We start from the raw sequence: 18,087 nt of genomic DNA, 5'->3' as shown, positions 1-18,087 counted from the left end.
GAGACACACACTCACCCCTCTACCCCCCACCCAACCCCAGCCAACTCACTCTGGGCTGCAAGTCACCAGGTCCATGGTAGCCTGGAGACTGGGCAGTCACAGGTTCTCTCATCTCCCATCTAACTTCCCATGGATGTAAGAGTGGATTCACACATCACCCTTGAAGTGCGCGCAGGACTTCAGGGTGTGTGCTCAGCAGAGGCTGAGAGAGGGCCGAGGAGGCCACAGGGTCTTAGGAGTCTGCGCTGAGAGCCAAGCAAGAGAGCAGATGGCAAAAGAGGGCAGGCGCTCCTGAAAGAGGAGGAAGCAGCCTTCAGAGCAGGCAAGCGGTTCGGGGCCAGGGGGTTGCCATGGAGGACCAGGTGCCAAGAGGAGTTGAAGCCCGGCCGGTGGGGACAGGGAAGCAGAGGCCCCTTGGTCGCGGTCACCGGTCCACCTGCAGAGGACAGGACAAGACGCAGGGCCTGACGACCCGGTGGGCGCGTGTCCCCGCAACGCAACCACCGCTCCCCTCCCTCCCCCCTCTCCCCCCTGCAATGCTTGCAGGGGAGGGGGCTTTCCGTCTGGTGAGGCCGCCGACTAAGCTCCCACAGGGGTTTGAATCAGGGTGCTTCTTCCACAGGCGGTCCTTTCCTGGACACTGGACAGAGGGGTCTATGCCCTTCCTCAGGGCGGTGCTGTGCACGTGCTGGTCGTTGACTGGTACCAACAAGGCGCAGAGCCCTCCGACCTTGGCATTGGGTCCGAAGGGGGTGACTGCGGTGGCTTTGCAGAGTGGGCCCGAAACTCAGGGCGAGGCACGACCCCAGCGGCGCACTTCTGAGCCTGGCCGGGCGACTGACTGACTGGGAGCCAGCGGGCCGCTGCCCCCGGCCACCCTCTGCCCGGTTTTCCCTGAGTCCCTGAGTGTGTTCCTCCCTCCTGCCCTCCCTGTGCGTGGCTCCACTCGCCAGGCACGCTCAGGGGACGTGTGTGGCCGGCGGCTGGCCATTGCCCAGTCGGACTGCATTTCCGCCTGGGGCGCTGGGCCTGTGTCAGGGTCCCTGGGGTGTCCGAGGGGGGTGCCCGCCTGCCTCTCCGCCCCTGGCTCTCTGGGCTCCGGGCTAGGCTAGGCTAGGTTCGCGCGCGCGGGACACTGAAACGGCCAGGGCTTCTGGGCTTCTCCGCCTGGCGAAAGGCGGGGTGGGCGTGGCGGTGGGGGGCCGGGGGTCCGTGGGGGGGTTGGGGTCGCGGGAGGCCTGGGCCTTGGCGAGGAGCGGCGGAGGAGGCCAGGCCACGCCAGGCCACACCAGGCCGGGGCGGGGCGGGGCGGGGCGATCCCTGCGGGCGCTTGGTGGGGCTCGCGGTAGGTGGAGCCAGGTGGAGAGGGGCGGTGTTGGAGGCGGGACTCAGCCAGTCCCAGTCTCCCAGGACCCCTGGGCCGCTGCCCGGTGGAGTCAGGTCGGAGCGGAGCGTGAGAGCCCCCAGCCTTGAGTTGAGTTGGGTTGGGCTGCGCTGTTGTGGGGCGGGCGAGGGAGGCCCCCTGCGACCACCCCCTCCGATTTCCCCCCTCCACCCCCCTCCCGTCCCCTGGACTGAAGGGTGGAACCCGGAGCAGGCTCTTGAGGCGCCCCCGGGCGGCCTCTCCGTCTAAGGCCATACCACCCTGAACGCGCCCGATCTCGTCTGATCTCGGAAGCTAAGCAGGGTCGGGCCTGGTTAGTACTTGGATGGGAGACCGCCTGGGAATACCGGGTGCTGTAGGCTTTTGCGCCCCCTTCCCACACACACTTTTAACTTGCGTGGCCCCGAGAGACAGGCCGTGACCCCCGGGCCCTCGGGCCAGGGCGCAGGCGCAGCCCTGGGCTGCCGGTCGCTGTCCCTTCAGGCCTGCGGCTGGCCTCCCGACGACCAGCGCCCAGCGCCTGCAACAAGGCCCACAGGCCTGGCTCTCCCCAGGGACGCTAGGACACTCACTCCATGAGACCCCGCTGAGCCGAGCCAGGTCCAGGCCACGACCCTCCATGTGCACCCAGACCGACCCCCCCACCCCTCGGCCTGGAGGATGGGGTGTGTGGGGGGGCGACACCCGCCTTCCCCAGAACACGGGGCCCACCCGCGGGGCCCGCTCCCTCACCCGTTCCTGCCACACAAGCAGAACCTTGACACCCAGATCCTGGGAGTGGGAGAGTCCATCGAGCGTCTCTGCCTGGGTCCTTCTCTCTTTGCACCACCTCCGCAAGGTCCCTCCTGTGTCTCTACCTCCTTCCCCACCGCCTTCCTCCGTGAGGGTCCCCCTGAGTCTATCTCTCTCTCTGCCTGTCTCTCCTTTTCACTCTCATCGGAGCAGCAGATGTCTCTGTGGGTCCCTGTTCATCCATCTCTCCTTCTCTCTTGTGCCTCTCTTGGCCTGTGAGGAGGCATCCCTGTCTCCATCTCCCACTCAATCCCTCTCTGGCCTTGACTCTCCTCTCTCTCTCTCTCTCTCTCTCTCTCTCTCTCTCTCTCTCTCACACACACACACACACACACACACAGAGACACACACTCACCCCTCTACCCCCCACCCAACCCCAGCCAACTCACTCTGGGCTGCAAGTCACCAGGTCCATGGTAGCCTGGAGACTGGGCAGTCACAGGTTCTCTCATCTCCCATCTAACTTCCCATGGATGTAAGAGTGGATTCACACATCACCCTTGAAGTGCGCGCAGGACTTCAGGGTGTGTGCTCAGCAGAGGCTGAGAGAGGGCCGAGGAGGCCACAGGGTCTTAGGAGTCTGCGCTGAGAGCCAAGCAAGAGAGCAGATGGCAAAAGAGGGCAGGCGCTCCTGAAAGAGGAGGAAGCAGCCTTCAGAGCAGGCAAGCGGTTCGGGGCCAGGGGGTTGCCATGGAGGACCAGGTGCCAAGAGGAGTTGAAGCCCGGCCGGTGGGGACAGGGAAGCAGAGGCCCCTTGGTCGCGGTCACCGGTCCACCTGCAGAGGACAGGACAAGACGCAGGGCCTGACGACCCGGTGGGCGCGTGTCCCCGCAACGCAACCACTGCTCCCCTCCCTCCCCTCTCTCCCCCCTGCAATGCTTGCAGGGGAGGGGGCTTTCCGTCTGGTGAGGCCGCCTACTAAGCTCCCACAGGGGTTTGAATCAGGGTGCTTCTTCCACAGGCGGTCCTTTCCTGGACACTGGACAGAGGGGTCTATGCCCTTCCTCAGGGCGGTGCTGTGCACGTGCTGGTCGATGACTGGTACCAACAAGGCGCAGAGCCCTCCGACCTTGGCATTGGGTCCGAAGGGGGTGACTGCGGTGGCTTTGCAGAGTGGGCCCGAAACTCAGGGCGAGGCACGACCCCAGCGGCGCACTTCTGAGCCTGGCCGGGCGACTGACTGACTGGGAGCCAGCGGGCCGCTGCCCCCGGCCACCCTCTGCCCGGTTTTCCCTGAGTCCCTGAGTGTGTTCCTCCCTCCTGCCCTCCCTGTGCGTGGCTCCACTCGCCAGGCACGCTCAGGGGACGTGTGTGGCCGGCGGCTGGCCATTGCCCAGTCGGACTGCATTTCCGCCTGGGGCGCTGGGCCTGTGTCAGGGTCCCTGGGGTGTCCGAGGGGGGTGCCCGCCTGCCTCTCCGCCCCTGGCTCTCTGGGCTCCGGGCTAGGCTAGGCTAGGTTCGCGCGCGCGGGACACTGAAACGGCCAGGGCTTCTGGGCTTCTCCGCCTGGCGAAAGGCGGGGTGGGCGTGGCGGTGGGGGGCCGGGGGTCCGTGGGGGGGTTGGGGTCGCGGGAGGCCTGGGCCTTGGCGAGGAGCGGCGGAGGAGGCCAGGCCACGCCAGGCCACACCAGGCCGGGGCGGGGCGGGGCGGGGCGATCCCTGCGGGCGCTTGGTGGGGCTCGCGGTAGGTGGAGCCAGGTGGAGAGGGGCGGTGTTGGAGGCGGGACTCAGCCAGTCCCAGTCTCCCAGGACCCCTGGGCCGCTGCCCGGTGGAGTCAGGTCGGAGCGGAGCGTGAGAGCCCCCAGCCTTGAGTTGAGTTGGGTTGGGCTGCGCTGTTGTGGGGCGGGCGAGGGAGGCCCCCTGCGACCACCCCCTCCGATTTCCCCCCTCCACCCCCCTCCCGTCCCCTGGACTGAAGGGTGGAACCCGGAGCAGGCTCTTGAGGCGCCCCCGGGCGGCCTCTCCGTCTAAGGCCATACCACCCTGAACGCGCCCGATCTCGTCTGATCTCGGAAGCTAAGCAGGGTCGGGCCTGGTTAGTACTTGGATGGGAGACCGCCTGGGAATACCGGGTGCTGTAGGCTTTTGCGCCCCCTTCCCACACACACTTTTAACTTGCGTGGCCCCGAGAGACAGGCCGTGACCCCCGGGCCCTCGGGCCAGGGCGCAGGCGCAGCCCTGGGCTGCCGGTCGCTGTCCCTTCAGGCCTGCGGCTGGCCTCCCGACGACCAGCGCCCAGCGCCTGCAACAAGGCCCACAGGCCTGGCTCTCCCCAGGGACGCTAGGACACTCACTCCATGAGACCCCGCTGAGCCGAGCCAGGTCCAGGCCACGACCCTCCATGTGCACCCAGACCGACCCCCCCACCCCTCGGCCTGGAGGATGGGGTGTGTGGGGGGGCGACACCCGCCTTCCCCAGAACACGGGGCCCACCCGCGGGGCCCGCTCCCTCACCCGTTCCTGCCACACAAGCAGAACCTTGACACCCAGATCCTGGGAGTGGGAGAGTCCATCGAGCGTCTCTGCCTGGGTCCTTCTCTCTTTGCACCACCTCCGCAAGGTCCCTCCTGTGTCTCTACCTCCTTCCCCACCGCCTTCCTCCGTGAGGGTCCCCCTGAGTCTATCTCTCTCTCTGCCTGTCTCTCCTTTTCACTCTCATCGGAGCAGCAGATGTCTCTGTGGGTCCCTGTTCATCCATCTCTCCTTCTCTCTTGTGCCTCTCTTGGCCTGTGAGGAGGCATCCCTGTCTCCATCTCCCACTCAATCCCTCTCTGGCCTTGACTCTCCTCTCTCTCTCTCTCTCTCTCTCTCTCTCTCTCTCTCTCTCTCTCTCACACACACACACACACACACACACACAGAGACACACACTCACCCCTCTACCCCCCACCCAACCCCAGCCAACTCACTCTGGGCTGCAAGTCACCAGGTCCATGGTAGCCTGGAGACTGGGCAGTCACAGGTTCTCTCATCTCCCATCTAACTTCCCATGGATGTAAGAGTGGATTCACACATCACCCTTGAAGTGCGCGCAGGACTTCAGGGTGTGTGCTCAGCAGAGGCTGAGAGAGGGCCGAGGAGGCCACAGGGTCTTAGGAGTCTGCGCTGAGAGCCAAGCAAGAGAGCAGATGGCAAAAGAGGGCAGGCGCTCCTGAAAGAGGAGGAAGCAGCCTTCAGAGCAGGCAAGCGGTTCGGGGCCAGGGGGTTGCCATGGAGGACCAGGTGCCAAGAGGAGTTGAAGCCCGGCCGGTGGGGACAGGGAAGCAGAGGCCCCTTGGTCGCGGTCACCGGTCCACCTGCAGAGGACAGGACAAGACGCAGGGCCTGACGACCCGGTGGGCGCGTGTCCCCGCAACGCAACCACCGCTCCCCTCCCTCCCCTCTCTCCCCCCTGCAATGCTTGCAGGGGAGGGGGCTTTCCGTCTGGTGAGGCCGCCTACTAAGCTCCCACAGGGGTTTGAATCAGGTTGCTTCTTCCACAGGCGGTCCTTTCCTGGACACTGGACAGAGGGGTCTATGCCCTTCCTCAGGGCGGTGCTGTGCACGTGCTGGTCGATGACTGGTACCAACAAGGCGCAGAGCCCTCCGACCTTGGCATTGGGTCCGAAGGGGGTGACTGCGGTGGCTTTGCAGAGTGGGCCCGAAACTCAGGGCGAGGCACGACCCCAGCGGCGCACTTCTGAGCCTGGCCGGGCGACTGACTGACTGGGAGCCAGCGGGCCGCTGCCCCCGGCCACCCTCTGCCCGGTTTTCCCTGAGTCCCTGAGTGTGTTCCTCCCTCCTGCCCTCCCTGTGCGTGGCTCCACTCGCCAGGCACGCTCAGGGGACGTGTGTGGCCGGCGGCTGGCCATTGCCCAGTCGGACTGCATTTCCGCCTGGGGCGCTGGGCCTGTGTCAGGGTCCCTGGGGTGTCCGAGGGGGGTGCCCGCCTGCCTCTCCGCCCCTGGCTCTCTGGGCTCCGGGCTAGGCTAGGCTAGGTTCGCGCGCGCGGGACACTGAAACGGCCAGGGCTTCTGGGCTTCTCCGCCTGGCGAAAGGCGGGGTGGGCGTGGCGGTGGGGGGCCGGGGGTCCGTGGGGGGGTTGGGGTCGCGGGAGGCCTGGGCCTTGGCGAGGAGCGGCGGAGGAGGCCAGGCCACGCCAGGCCACGCCAGGCCGGGGCGGGGCGGGGCGATCCCTGCGGGCGCTTGGTGGGGCTCGCGGTAGGTGGAGCCAGGTGGAGAGGGGCGGTGTTGGAGGCGGGATTCAGCCAGTCCCAGTCTCCCAGGACCCCTGGGCCGCTGCCTGGTGGAGTCAGGTCGGAGCGGAGCGTGAGAGCCCCCAGCCTTGAGTTGAGTTGGGTTGGGCTGCGCTGTTGTGGGGCGGGCGAGGGAGGCCCCCTGCGACCACCCCCTCCGATTTCCCCCCTCCACCCCCCTCCCGTCCCCTGGACTGAAGGGTGGAACCCGGAGCAGGCTCTTGAGGCGCCCCCGGGCGGCCCTCCCCGTCTACGGCCATACCACCCTGAACGCGCCCGATCTCGTCTGATCTCGGAAGCTAAGCAGGGTCGGGCCTGGTTAGTACTTGGATGGGAGACCGCCTGGGAATACCGGGTGCTGTAGGCTTTTGCGCCCCCTTCCCACACACACTTTTAACTTGCGTGGCCCCGAGAGACAGGCCGTGACCCCCGGGCCCTCGGGCCAGGGCGCAGGCGCAGCCCTGGGCTGCCGGTCGCTGTCCCTTCAGGCCTGCGGCTGGCCTCCCGACGACCAGCGCCCAGCGCCTGCAACAAGGCCCACAGGCCTGGCTCTCCCCAGGGACGCTAGGACACTCACTCCATGAGACCCCGCTGAGCCGAGCCAGGTCCAGGCCACGACCCTCCATGTGCACCCAGACCGACCCCCCCACCCCTCGGCCTGGAGGATGGGGTGTGTGGGGGGGCGACACCCGCCTTCCCCAGAACACGGGGCCCACCCGCGGGGCCCGCTCCCTCACCCGTTCCTGCCCCACAAGCAGAAACTTGACACCCACATCCTGGGAGTGGGAGAGTCCGTCGAGCGTCTCTGCCTGGGTCCTTCTCTCTTTGCACCACCTCCGCAAGGTCCCTCCTGTGTCTCTACCTCCTTCCCCACCGCCTTCCTCCGTGAGGGTCCCCCTGAGTCTATCTCTCTCTCTGCCTGTCTCTCCCTTTCACTCTCATCGGAGCAGCAGATGTCTCTGTGGGTCCCTGTTCATCCATCTCTCCTTCTCTCTTGTGCCTCTCTTGGCCTGTGAGGAGGCATCCCTGTCTCCATCTCCCACTCAATCCCTCTCTGTCCTTGACTCTCCTCTCTCTCTCTCTCTCTCACACACACACACACACACACACACACACACAGAGAGAGACACACACTCACCCCTCTACCCCCCACCCAACCCCAGCCAACTCACTCTGGGCTGCAAGTCACCAGGTCCATGGTAGCCTGGAGACTGGGCAGTCACAGGTTCTCTCATCTCCCATCTAACTTCCCATGGATGTAAGAGTGGATTCACACATCACCCTTGAAGTGCGCGCAGGACTTCAGGGTGTGTGCTCAGCAGAGGCTGAGAGAGGGCCGAGGAGGCCACAGGGTCTTAGGAGTCTGCGCTGAGAGCCAAGCAAGAGAGCAGATGGCAAAAGAGGGCAGGCGCTCCTGAAAGAGGAGGAAGCAGCCTTCAGAGCAGGCAAGCGGTTCGGGGCCAGGGGGTTGCCATGGAGGACCAGGTGCCAAGAGGAGTTGAAGCCCGGCCGGTGGGGACAGGGAAGCAGAGGCCCCTTGGTCGCGGTCACCGGTCCACCTGCAGAGGACAGGACAAGACGCAGGGCCTGACGACCCGGTGGGCGCGTGTCCCCGCAACGCAACCACCGCTCCCCTCCCTCCCCCCTCTCCCCCCTGCAATGCTTGCAGGGGAGGGGGCTTTCCGTCTGGTGAGGCCGCCGACTAAGCTCCCACAGGGGTTTGAATCAGGGTGCTTCTTCCACAGGCGGTCCTTTCCTGGACACTGGACAGAGGGGTCTATGCCCTTCCTCAGGGCGGTGCTGTGCACGTGCTGGTCGTTGACTGGTACCAACAAGGCGCAGAGCCCTCCGACCTTGGCATTGGGTCCGAAGGGGGTGACTGCGGTGGCTTTGCAGAGTGGGCCCGAAACTCAGGGCGAGGCACGACCCCAGCGGCGCACTTCTGAGCCTGGCCGGGCGACTGACTGACTGGGAGCCAGCGGGCCGCTGCCCCCGGCCACCCTCTGCCCGGTTTTCCCTGAGTCCCTGAGTGTGTTCCTCCCTCCTGCCCTCCCTGTGCGTGGCTCCACTCGCCAGGCACGCTCAGGGGACGTGTGTGGCCGGCGGCTGGCCATTGCCCAGTCGGACTGCATTTCCGCCTGGGGCGCTGGGCCTGTGTCAGGGTCCCTGGGGTGTCCGAGGGGGGTGCCCGCCTGCCTCTCCGCCCCTGGCTCTCTGGGCTCCGGGCTAGGCTAGGCTAGGTTCGCGCGCGCGGGACACTGAAACGGCCAGGGCTTCTGGGCTTCTCCGCCTGGCGAAAGGCGGGGTGGGCGTGGCGGTGGGGGGCCGGGGCTCCGTGGGGGGGTTGGGGTCGCGGGAGGCCTGGGCCTTGGCGAGGAGCGGCGGAGGAGGCCAGGCCACGCCAGGCCACGCCAGGCCGGGGCGGGGCGGGGCGATCCCTGCGGGCGCTTGGTGGGGCTCGCGGTAGGTGGAGCCAGGTGGAGAGGGGCGGTGTTGGAGGCGGGACTCAGCCAGTCCCAGTCTCCCAGGACCCCTGGGCCGCTGCCCGGTGGAGTCAGGTCGGAGCGGAGCGTGAGAGCCCCCAGCCTTGAGTTGAGTTGGGTTGGGCTGCGCTGTTGTGGGGCGGGCGAGGGAGGCCCCCTGCTACCACCCCCTCCGATTTCCCCCCTCCACCCCCCTCCCGTCCCCTGGACTGAAGGGTGGAACCCGGAGCAGGCTCTTGAGGCGCCCCCGGGCGGCCCTCCCCGTCTACGGCCATACCACCCTGAACGCGCCCGATCTCGTCTGATCTCGGAAGCTAAGCAGGGTCGGGCCTGGTTAGTACTTGGATGGGAGACCGCCTGGGAATACCGGGTGCTGTAGGCTTTTGCGCCCCCTTCCCACACACACTTTTAACTTGCGTGGCCCCGAGAGACAGGCCGTGACCCCCGGGCCCTCGGGCCAGGGCGCAGGCGCAGCCCTGGGCTGCCGGTCGCTGTCCCTTCAGGCCTGCGGCTGGCCTCCCGACGACCAGCGCCCAGCGCCTGCAACAAGGCCCACAGGCCTGGCTCTCCCCAGGGACGCTAGGACACTCACTCCATGAGACCCCGCTGAGCCGAGCCAGGTCCAGGCCACGACCCTCCATGTGCACCCAGACCGACCCCCCCACCCCTCGGCCTGGAGGATGGGGTGTGTGGGGGGGCGACACCCGCCTTCCCCAGAACACGGGGCCCACCCGCGGGGCCCGCTCCCTCACCCGTTCCTGCCACACAAGCAGAACCTTGACACCCAGATCCTGGGAGTGGGAGAGTCCATCGAGCGTCTCTGCCTGGGTCCTTCTCTCTTTGCACCACCTCCGCAAGGTCCCTCCTGTGTCTCTACCTCCTTCCCCACCGCCTTCCTCCGTGAGGGTCCCCCTGAGTCTATCTCTCTCTCTGCCTGTCTCTCCTTTTCACTCTCATCGGAGCAGCAGATGTCTCTGTGGGTCCCTGTTCATCCATCTCTCCTTCTCTCTTGTGCCTCTCTTGGCCTGTGAGGAGGCATCCCTGTCTCCATCTCCCACTCAATCCCTCTCTGGCCTTGACTCTCCTCTCTCTCTCTCTCTCTCTCTCTCTCTCTCTCACACACACACACACACACACACACACAGAGAGAGACACACACTCACCCCTCTACCCCCCACCCAACCCCAGCCAACTCACTCTGGGCTGCAAGTCACCAGGTCCATGGTAGCCTGGAGACTGGGCAGTCACAGGTTCTCTCATCTCCCATCTAACTTCCCATGGATGTAAGAGTGGATTCACACATCACCCTTGAAGTGCGCGCAGGACTTCAGGGTGTGTGCTCAGCAGAGGCTGAGAGAGGGCCGAGGAGGCCACAGGGTCTTAGGAGTCTGCGCTGAGAGCCAAGCAAGAGAGCAGATGGCAAAAGAGGGCAGGCGCTCCTGAAAGAGGAGGAAGCAGCCTTCAGAGCAGGCAAGCGGTTCGGGGCCAGGGGGTTGCCATGGAGGACCAGGTGCCAAGAGGAGTTGAAGCCCGGCCGGTGGGGACAGGGAAGCAGAGGCCCCTTGGTCGCGGTCACCGGTCCACCTGCAGAGGACAGGACAAGACGCAGGGCCTGACGACCCGGTGGGCGCGTGTCCCCGCAACGCAACCACCGCTCCCCTCCCTCCCCCCTCTCCCCCCTGCAATGCTTGCAGGGGAGGGGGCTTTCCGTCTGGTGAGGCCGCCGACTAAGCTCCCACAGGGGTTTGAATCAGGGTGCTTCTTCCACAGGCGGTCCTTTCCTGGACACTGGACAGAGGGGTCTATGCCCTTCCTCAGGGCGGTGCTGTGCACGTGCTGGTCGTTGACTGGTACCAACAAGGCGCAGAGCCCTCCGACCTTGGCATTGGGTCCGAAGGGGGTGACTGCGGTGGCTTTGCAGAGTGGGCCCGAAACTCAGGGCGAGGCACGACCCCAGCGGCGCACTTCTGAGCCTGGCCGGGCGACTGACTGACTGGGAGCCAGCGGGCCGCTGCCCCCGGCCACCCTCTGCCCGGTTTTCCCTGAGTCCCTGAGTGTGTTCCTCCCTCCTGCCCTCCCTGTGCGTGGCTCCACTCGCCAGGCACGCTCAGGGGACGTGTGTGGCCGGCGGCTGGCCATTGCCCAGTCGGACTGCATTTCCGCCTGGGGCGCTCGGCCTGTGTCAGGGTCCCTGGGGTGTCCGAGGGGGGTGCCCGCCTGCCTCTCCGCCCCTGGCTCTCTGGGCTCCGGGCTAGGCTAGGCTAGGTTCGCGCGCGCGGGACACTGAAACGGCCAGGGCTTCTGGGCTTCTCCGCCTGGCGAAAGGCGGGGTGGGCGTGGCGGTGGGGGGCCGGGGGTCCGTGGGGGGGTTGGGGTCGCGGGAGGCCTGGGCCTTGGCTAGGAGCGGCGGAGGAGGCCAGGCCACGCCAGGCCAGGCCGGGGCGGGGCGGGGCGATCCCTGCGGGCGCTTGGTGGGGCTCGCGGTAGGTGGAGCCAGGTGGAGAGGGGCGGTGTTGGAGGCGGGATTCAGCCAGTCCCAGTCTCCCAGGACCCCTGGGCCGCTGCCCGGTGGAGTCAGGTCGGAGCGGAGCATGAGAGCCCCCAGCCTTGAGTTGAGTTGGGTTGGGCTGCGCTGTTGTGGGGCGGGCGAGGGAGGACCCCTGCGACCACCCCCTCCGATTTCCCCCCTCCACCCCCCTCCCGTCCCCTGGACTGAAGGTTGGAACCCGGAGCAGGCTCTTGAGGCGCCCCCGGGCGGCCTCTCTGTCTATGGCCATACCACCCTGAACGCGCCCGATCTCGTCTGATCTCGGAAGCTAAGCAGGGTCGGGCCTGGTTAGTACTTGGATGGGAGACCGCCTGGGAATACCGGGTGCTGTAGGCTTTTGCGCCCCCTTCCCACACACACTTTTAACTTGCGTGGCCCCGAGAGACAGGCCGTGACCCCCGGGCCCTCGGGCCAGGGCGCAGGCGCAGCCCTGGGCTGCCGGTCGCTGTCCCTTCAGGCCTGCGGCTGGCCTCCCGACGACCAGCGCCCAGCGCCTGCAACAAGGCCCACAGGCCTGGCTCTCCCCAGGGACGCTAGGACACTCACTCCATGAGACCCCGCTGAGCCGAGCCAGGTCCAGGCCACGACCCTCCATGTGCACCCAGACCGACCCCCCCACCCCTCGGCCTGGAGGATGGGGTGTGTGGGGGGGCGACACCCGCCTTCCCCAGAACACGGGGCCCACCCGCGGGGCCCGCTCCCTCACCCGTTCCTGCCACACAAGCAGAACCTTGACACCCAGATCCTGGGAGTGGGAGAGTCCATCGAGCGTCTCTGCCTGGGTCCTTCTCTCTTTGCACCACCTCCGCAAGGTCCCTCCTGTGTCTCTACCTCCTTCCCCACCGCCTTCCTCCGTGAGGGTCCCCCTGAGTCAATCTCTCTCTCTGCCTGTCTCTCCCTTTCACTCTCATCGGAGCAGCAGATGTCTCTGTGGGTCCCTGTTCATCCATCTCTCCTTCTCTCTTGTGCCTCTCTTGGCCTGTGAGGAGGCATCCCTGTCTCCATCTCCCACTCAATCCCTCTCTGGCCTTGACTCTCCTCTCTCTCTCTCTCTCTCTCTCTCTCTCACACACACACACACACACACACACAGAGAGAGAGACACACACTCACCCCTCTACCCCCCACCCAACCCCAGCCAACTCACTCTGGGCTGCAAGTCACCAGGTCCATGGTAGCCTGGAGACTGGGCAGTCACAGGTTCTCTCATCTCCCATCTAACTTCCCATGGATGTAAGAGTGGATTCACACATCACCCTTGAAGTGCGCGCAGGACTTCAGGGTGTGTGCTCAGCAGAGGCTGAGAGAGGGCCGAGGAGGCCACAGGGTCTTAGGAGTCTGCGCTGAGAGCCAAGCAAGAGAGCAGATGGCAAAAGAGGGCAGGCGCTCCTGAAAGAGGAGGAAGCAGCCTTCAGAGCAGGCAAGCGGTTCGGGGCCAGGGGGTTGCCATGGAGGACCAGGTGCCAAGAGGAGTTGAAGCCCGGCCGGTGGGGACAGGGAAGCAGAGGCCCCTTGGTCGCGGTCACCGGTCCACCTGCAGAGGACAGGACAAGACGCAGGGCCTGACGACCCGGTGGGCGCGTGTCCCCGCAACGCAACCACCGCTCCCCTCCCTCCCCCCTCTCCCCCCTGCAATGCTTGCAGGGGAGGGGGCTTTCCGTCTGGTGAGGCCGCCGACTAAGCTCCCACAGGGGTTTGAATCAGGGTGCTTCTTCCACAGGCGGTCCTTTCCTGGACACTGGACAGAGGGGTCTATGCCCTTCCTCAGGGCGGTGCTGTGCACGTGCTGGTCGTTGACTGGTACCAACAAGGCGCAGAGCCCTCCGACCTTGGCATTGGGTCCGAAGGGGGTGACTGCGGTGGCTTTGCAGAGTGGGCCCGAAACTCAGGGCGAGGCACGACCCCAGCGGCGCACTTCTGAGCCTGGCCGGGCGACTGACTGACTGGGAGCCAGCGGGCCGCTGCCCCCGGCCACCCTCTGCCCGGTTTTCCCTGAGTCCCTGAGTGTGTTCCTCCCTCCTGCCCTCCCTGTGCGTGGCTCCACTCGCCAGGCACGCTCAGGGGACGTGTGTGGCCGGCGGCTGGCCATTGCCCAGTCGGACTGCATTTCCGCCTGGGGCGCTGGGCCTGTGTCAGGGTCCCTGGGGTGTCCGAGGGGGGTGCCCGCCTGCCTCTCCGCCCCTGGCTCTCTGGGCTCCGGGCTAGGCTAGGCTAGGTTCGCGCGCGCGGGACACTGAAACGGCCAGGGCTTCTGGGCTTCTCCGCCTGGCGAAAGGCGGGGTGGGCGTGGCGGTGGGGGGCCGGGGGTCCGTGGGGGGGTTGGGGTCGCGGGAGGCCTGGGCCTTGGCGAGGAGCGGCGGAGGAGGCCAGGCCACGCCAGGCCACGCCAGGCCGGGGCGGGGCGGTGCGATCCCTGCGGGCGCTTGGTGGGGCTCGCGGTAAGTGGAGCCAGGTGGAGAGCGGCGGTGTTGGAGGCGGGACTCAGCCAGTCCCAGTCTCCCAGGACCCCTGGGCCGCTGCCCGGTGGAGTCAGGTCGGAGCGGAGCGTGAGAGCCCCCAGCCTTGAGTTGAGTTGGGCTGGGCTGCGCTGTTGTGGGGCGGGCGAGGGAGGCCCCCTGCGACCACCCCCTCCGATTTCCCCCCTCCACCCCCCTCCCGTCCCCTGGACTGAAGGGTGGAACCCGGAGCAGGCTCTTGAGGCGCCCCCGGGCGGCCCTCCCCGTCTACGGCCATACCACCCTGAACGCGCCCGATCTCGTCTGATCTCGGAAGCTAAGCAGGGTCGGGCCTGGTTAGTACTTGGATGGGAGACCGCCTGGGAATACCGGGTGCTGTAGGCTTTTGCGCCCCCTTCCCACACACACTTTTAACTTGCGTGGCCCCGAGAGACAGGCCGTGACCCCCGGGCCCTCGGGCCAGGGCGCAGGCGCAGCCCTGGGCTGCCGGTCGCTGTCCCTTCAGGCCTGCGGCTGGCCTCCCGACGACCAGCGCCCAGCGCCTGCAACAAGGCCCACAGGCCTGGCTCTCCCCAGGGACGCTAGGACACTCACTCCATGAGACCCCGCTGAGCCGAGCCAGGTCCAGGCCACGACCCTCCATGTGCACCCAGACCGACCCCCCCACCCCTCGGCCTGGAGGATGGGGTGTGTGGGGGGGCGACACCCGCCTTCCCCAGAACACGGGGCCCACCCGCGGGGCCCGCTCCCTCACCCGTTCCTGCCACACAAGCAGAACCTTGACACCCAGATCCTGGGAGTGGGAGAGTCCATCGAGCGTCTCTGCCTGGGTCCTTCTCTCTTTGCACCACCTCCGCAAGGTCCCTCCTGTGTCTCTACCTCCTTCCCCACCGCCTTCCTCCGTGAGGGTCCCCCTGAGTCTATCTCTCTCTCTGCCTGTCTCTCCTTTTCACTCTCATCGGAGCAGCAGATGTCTCTGTGGGTCCCTGTTCATCCATCTCTCCTTCTCTCTTGTGCCTCTCTTGGCCTGTGAGGAGGCATCCCTGTCTCCATCTCCCACTCAATCCCTCTCTGGCCTTGACTCTCCTCTCTCTCTCTCTCTCTCTCTCTCTCTCTCTCTCTCTCACACACACACACACACACACACACAGAGACACACACTCACCCCTCTACCCCCCACCCAACCCCAGCCAACTCACTCTGGGCTGCAAGTCACCAGGTCCATGGTAGCCTGGAGACTGGGCAGTCACAGGTTCTCTCATCTCCCATCTAACTTCCCATGGATGTAAGAGTGGATTCACACATCACCCTTGAAGTGCGCGCAGGACTTCAGGGTGTGTGCTCAGCAGAGGCTGAGAGAGGGCCGAGGAGGCCACAGGGTCTTAGGAGTCTGCGCTGAGAGCCAAGCAAGAGAGCAGATGGCAAAAGAGGGCAGGCGCTCCTGAAAGAGGAGGAAGCAGCCTTCAGAGCAGGCAAGCGGTTCGGGGCCAGGGGGTTGCCATGGAGGACCAGGTGCCAAGAGGAGTTGAAGCCCGGCCGGTGGGGACAGGGAAGCAGAGGCCCCTTGGTCGCGGTCACCGGTCCACCTGCAGAGGACAGGACAAGACGCAGGGCCTGACGACCCGGTGGGCGCGTGTCCCCGCAACGCAACCACCGCTCCCCTCCCTCCCCTCTCTCCCCCCTGCAATGCTTGCAGGGGAGGGGGCTTTCCATCTGGTGAGGCCGCCTACTAAGCTCCCACAGGGGTTTGAATCAGGGTGCTTCTTCCACAGGCGGTCCTTTCCTGGACACTGGACAGAGGGGTCTATGCCCTTCCTCAGGGCGGTGCTGTGCACGTGCTGGTCGATGACTGGTACCAACAAGGCGCAGAGCCCTCCGACCTTGGCATTGGGTCCGAAGGGGGTGACTGCGGTGGCTTTGCAGAGTGGGCCCGAAACTCAGGGCGAGGCACGACCCCAGCGGCGCACTTCTGAGCCTGGCCGGGCGACTGACTGACTGGGAGCCAGCGGGCCGCTGCCCCCGGCCACCCTCTGCCCGGTTTTCCCTGAGTCCCTGAGTGTGTTCCTCCCTCCTGCCCTCCCTGTGCGTGGCTCCACTCGCCAGGCACGCTCAGGGGACGTGTGTGGCCGGCGGCTGGCCATTGCCCAGTCGGACTGCATTTCCGCCTGGGGCGCTGGGCCTGTGTCAGGGTCCCTGGGGTGTCCGAGGGGGGTGCCCGCCTGCCTCTCCGCCCCTGGCTCTCTGGGCTCCGGGCTAGGCTAGGCTAGGTTCGCGCGCGCGGGACACTGAAACGGCCAGGGCTTCTGGGCTTCTCCGCCTGGCGAAAGGCGGGGTGGGCGTGGCGGTGGGGGGCCGGGGGTCCGTGGGGGGGTTGGGGTCGCGGGAGGCCTGGGCCTTGGCGAGGAGCGGCGGAGGAGGCCAGGCCACGCCAGGCCACGCCAGGCCGGGGCGGGGCGGGGCGATCCCTGCGGGCGCTTGGTGGGGCTCGCGGTAGGTGGAGCCAGGTGGAGAGGGGCGGTGTTGGAGGCGGGATTCAGCCAGTCCCAGTCTCCCAGGACCCCTGGGCCGCTGCCTGGTGGAGTCAGGTCGGAGCGGAGCGTGAGAGCCCCCAGCCTTGAGTTGAGTTGGGTTGGGCTGCGCTGTTGTGGGGCGGGCGAGGGAGGCCCCCTGCGACCACCCCCTCCGATTTCCCCCCTCCACCCCCCTCCCGTCCCCTGGACTGAAGGGTGGAACCCGGAGCAGGCTCTTGAGGCGCCCCCGGGCGGCCCTCCCCGTCTACGGCCATACCACCCTGAACGCGCCCGATCTCGTCTGATCTCGGAAGCTAAGCAGGGTCGGGCCTGGTTAGTACTTGGATGGGAGACCGCCTGGGAATACCGGGTGCTGTAGGCTTTTGCGCCCCCTTCCCACACACACTTTTAACTTGCGTGGCCCCGAGAGACAGGCCGTGACCCCCGGGCCCTCGGGCCAGGGCGCAGGCGCAGCCCTGGGCTGCCGGTCGCTGTCCCTTCAGGCCTGCGGCTGGCCTCCCGACGACCAGCGCCCAGCGCCTGCAACAAGGCCCACAGGCCTGGCTCTCCCCAGGGACGCTAGGACACTCACTCCATGAGACCCCGCTGAGCCGAGCCAGGTCCAGGCCACGACCCTCCATGTGCACCCAGACCGACCCCCCCACCCCTCGGCCTGGAGGATGGGGTGTGTGGGGGGGCGACACCCGCCTTCCCCAGAACACGGGGCCCACCCGCGGGGCCCGCTCCCTCACCCGTTCCTGCCCCACAAGCAGAAACTTGACACCCACATCCTGGGAGTGGGAGAGTCCGTCGAGCGTCTCTGCCTGGGTCCTTCTCTCTTTGCACCACCTCCGCAAGGTCCCTCCTGTGTCTCTACCTCCTTCCCCACCGCCTTCCTCCGTGAGGGTCCCCCTGAGTCTATCTCTCTCTCTGCCTGTCTCTCCCTTTCACTCTCATCGGAGCAGCAGATGTCTCTGTGGGTCCCTGTTCATCCATCTCTCCTTCTCTCTTGTGCCTCTCTTGGCCTGTGAGGAGGCATCCCTGTCTCCATCTCCCACTCAATCCCTCTCTGTCCTTGACTCTCCTCTCTCTCTCTCTCTCTCTCACACACACACACACACACACACACACAGAGAGAGACACACACTCACCCCTCTACCCCCCACCCAACCCCAGCCAACTCACTCTGGGCTGCAAGTCACCAGGTCCATGGTAGCCTGGAGACTGGGCAGTCACAGGTTCTCTCATCTCCCATCTAACTTCCCATGGATGTAAGAGTGGATTCACACATCACCCTTGAAGTGCGCGCAGGACTTCAGGGTGTGTGCTCAGCAGAGGCTGAGAGAGGGCCGAGGAGGCCACAGGGTCTTAGGAGTCTGTGCTGAGAGCCAAGCAAGAGAGCAGATGGCAAAAGAGGGCAGGCGCTCCTGAAAGAGGAGGAAGCAGCCTTCAGAGCAGGCAAGCGGTTCGGGGCCAGGGGGTTGCCATGGAGGACCAGGTGCCAAGAGGAGTTGAAGCCCGGCCGGTGGGGACAGGGAAGCAGAGGCCCCTTGGTCGCGGTCACCGGTCCACCTGCAGAGGACAGGACAAGACGCAGGGCCTGACGACCCGGTGGGCGCGTGTCCCCGCAACGCAACCACCGCTCCCCTCCCTCCCCCCTCTCCCCCCTGCAATGCT

General features: G+C 66.5%; 7 non-coding genes across 7 annotated transcripts; all 7 read left to right on the top strand.

The window, feature by feature from the left end:
- The first annotated feature begins 1,627 nt into the window (after positions 1–1,627).
- LOC139703870 (5S ribosomal RNA) lies at positions 1,628–1,746 on the top strand. The gene has a single exon (XR_011705949.1). It is a non-coding gene; the product is annotated as a 5S ribosomal RNA (ribosomal RNA).
- Positions 1,747–4,143: 2,397 nt separating this feature from the next.
- LOC139703869 (5S ribosomal RNA) lies at positions 4,144–4,262 on the top strand. The gene has a single exon (XR_011705948.1). It is a non-coding gene; the product is annotated as a 5S ribosomal RNA (ribosomal RNA).
- Positions 4,263–6,661: 2,399 nt separating this feature from the next.
- LOC139703833 (5S ribosomal RNA) lies at positions 6,662–6,780 on the top strand. The gene has a single exon (XR_011705912.1). It is a non-coding gene; the product is annotated as a 5S ribosomal RNA (ribosomal RNA).
- Positions 6,781–9,159: 2,379 nt separating this feature from the next.
- LOC139703832 (5S ribosomal RNA) lies at positions 9,160–9,278 on the top strand. Its single transcript, XR_011705911.1, has one exon. It is a non-coding gene; the product is annotated as a 5S ribosomal RNA (ribosomal RNA).
- Positions 9,279–11,661: 2,383 nt separating this feature from the next.
- On the top strand, positions 11,662–11,780 carry LOC139703850 (5S ribosomal RNA). The gene has a single exon (XR_011705929.1). It is a non-coding gene; the product is annotated as a 5S ribosomal RNA (ribosomal RNA).
- Positions 11,781–14,165: 2,385 nt separating this feature from the next.
- LOC139703830 (5S ribosomal RNA) lies at positions 14,166–14,284 on the top strand. Its single transcript, XR_011705909.1, has one exon. It is a non-coding gene; the product is annotated as a 5S ribosomal RNA (ribosomal RNA).
- Positions 14,285–16,673: 2,389 nt separating this feature from the next.
- Positions 16,674–16,792, top strand: LOC139703829 (5S ribosomal RNA). Its single transcript, XR_011705908.1, has one exon. It is a non-coding gene; the product is annotated as a 5S ribosomal RNA (ribosomal RNA).
- The last annotated feature ends 1,295 nt before the right edge of the window (positions 16,793–18,087 follow it).

The sequence above is a fragment of the Marmota flaviventris genome, unplaced genomic scaffold (genome assembly GCF_047511675.1).
Source record: "Marmota flaviventris isolate mMarFla1 unplaced genomic scaffold, mMarFla1.hap1 Scaffold_132, whole genome shotgun sequence".
Lineage (NCBI taxonomy): Eukaryota > Metazoa > Chordata > Mammalia > Rodentia > Sciuridae > Marmota > Marmota flaviventris.
The sequence above is the reverse complement of the archived record's forward strand: the minus strand, read 5'-3'. Positions and strand labels throughout refer to the sequence as shown.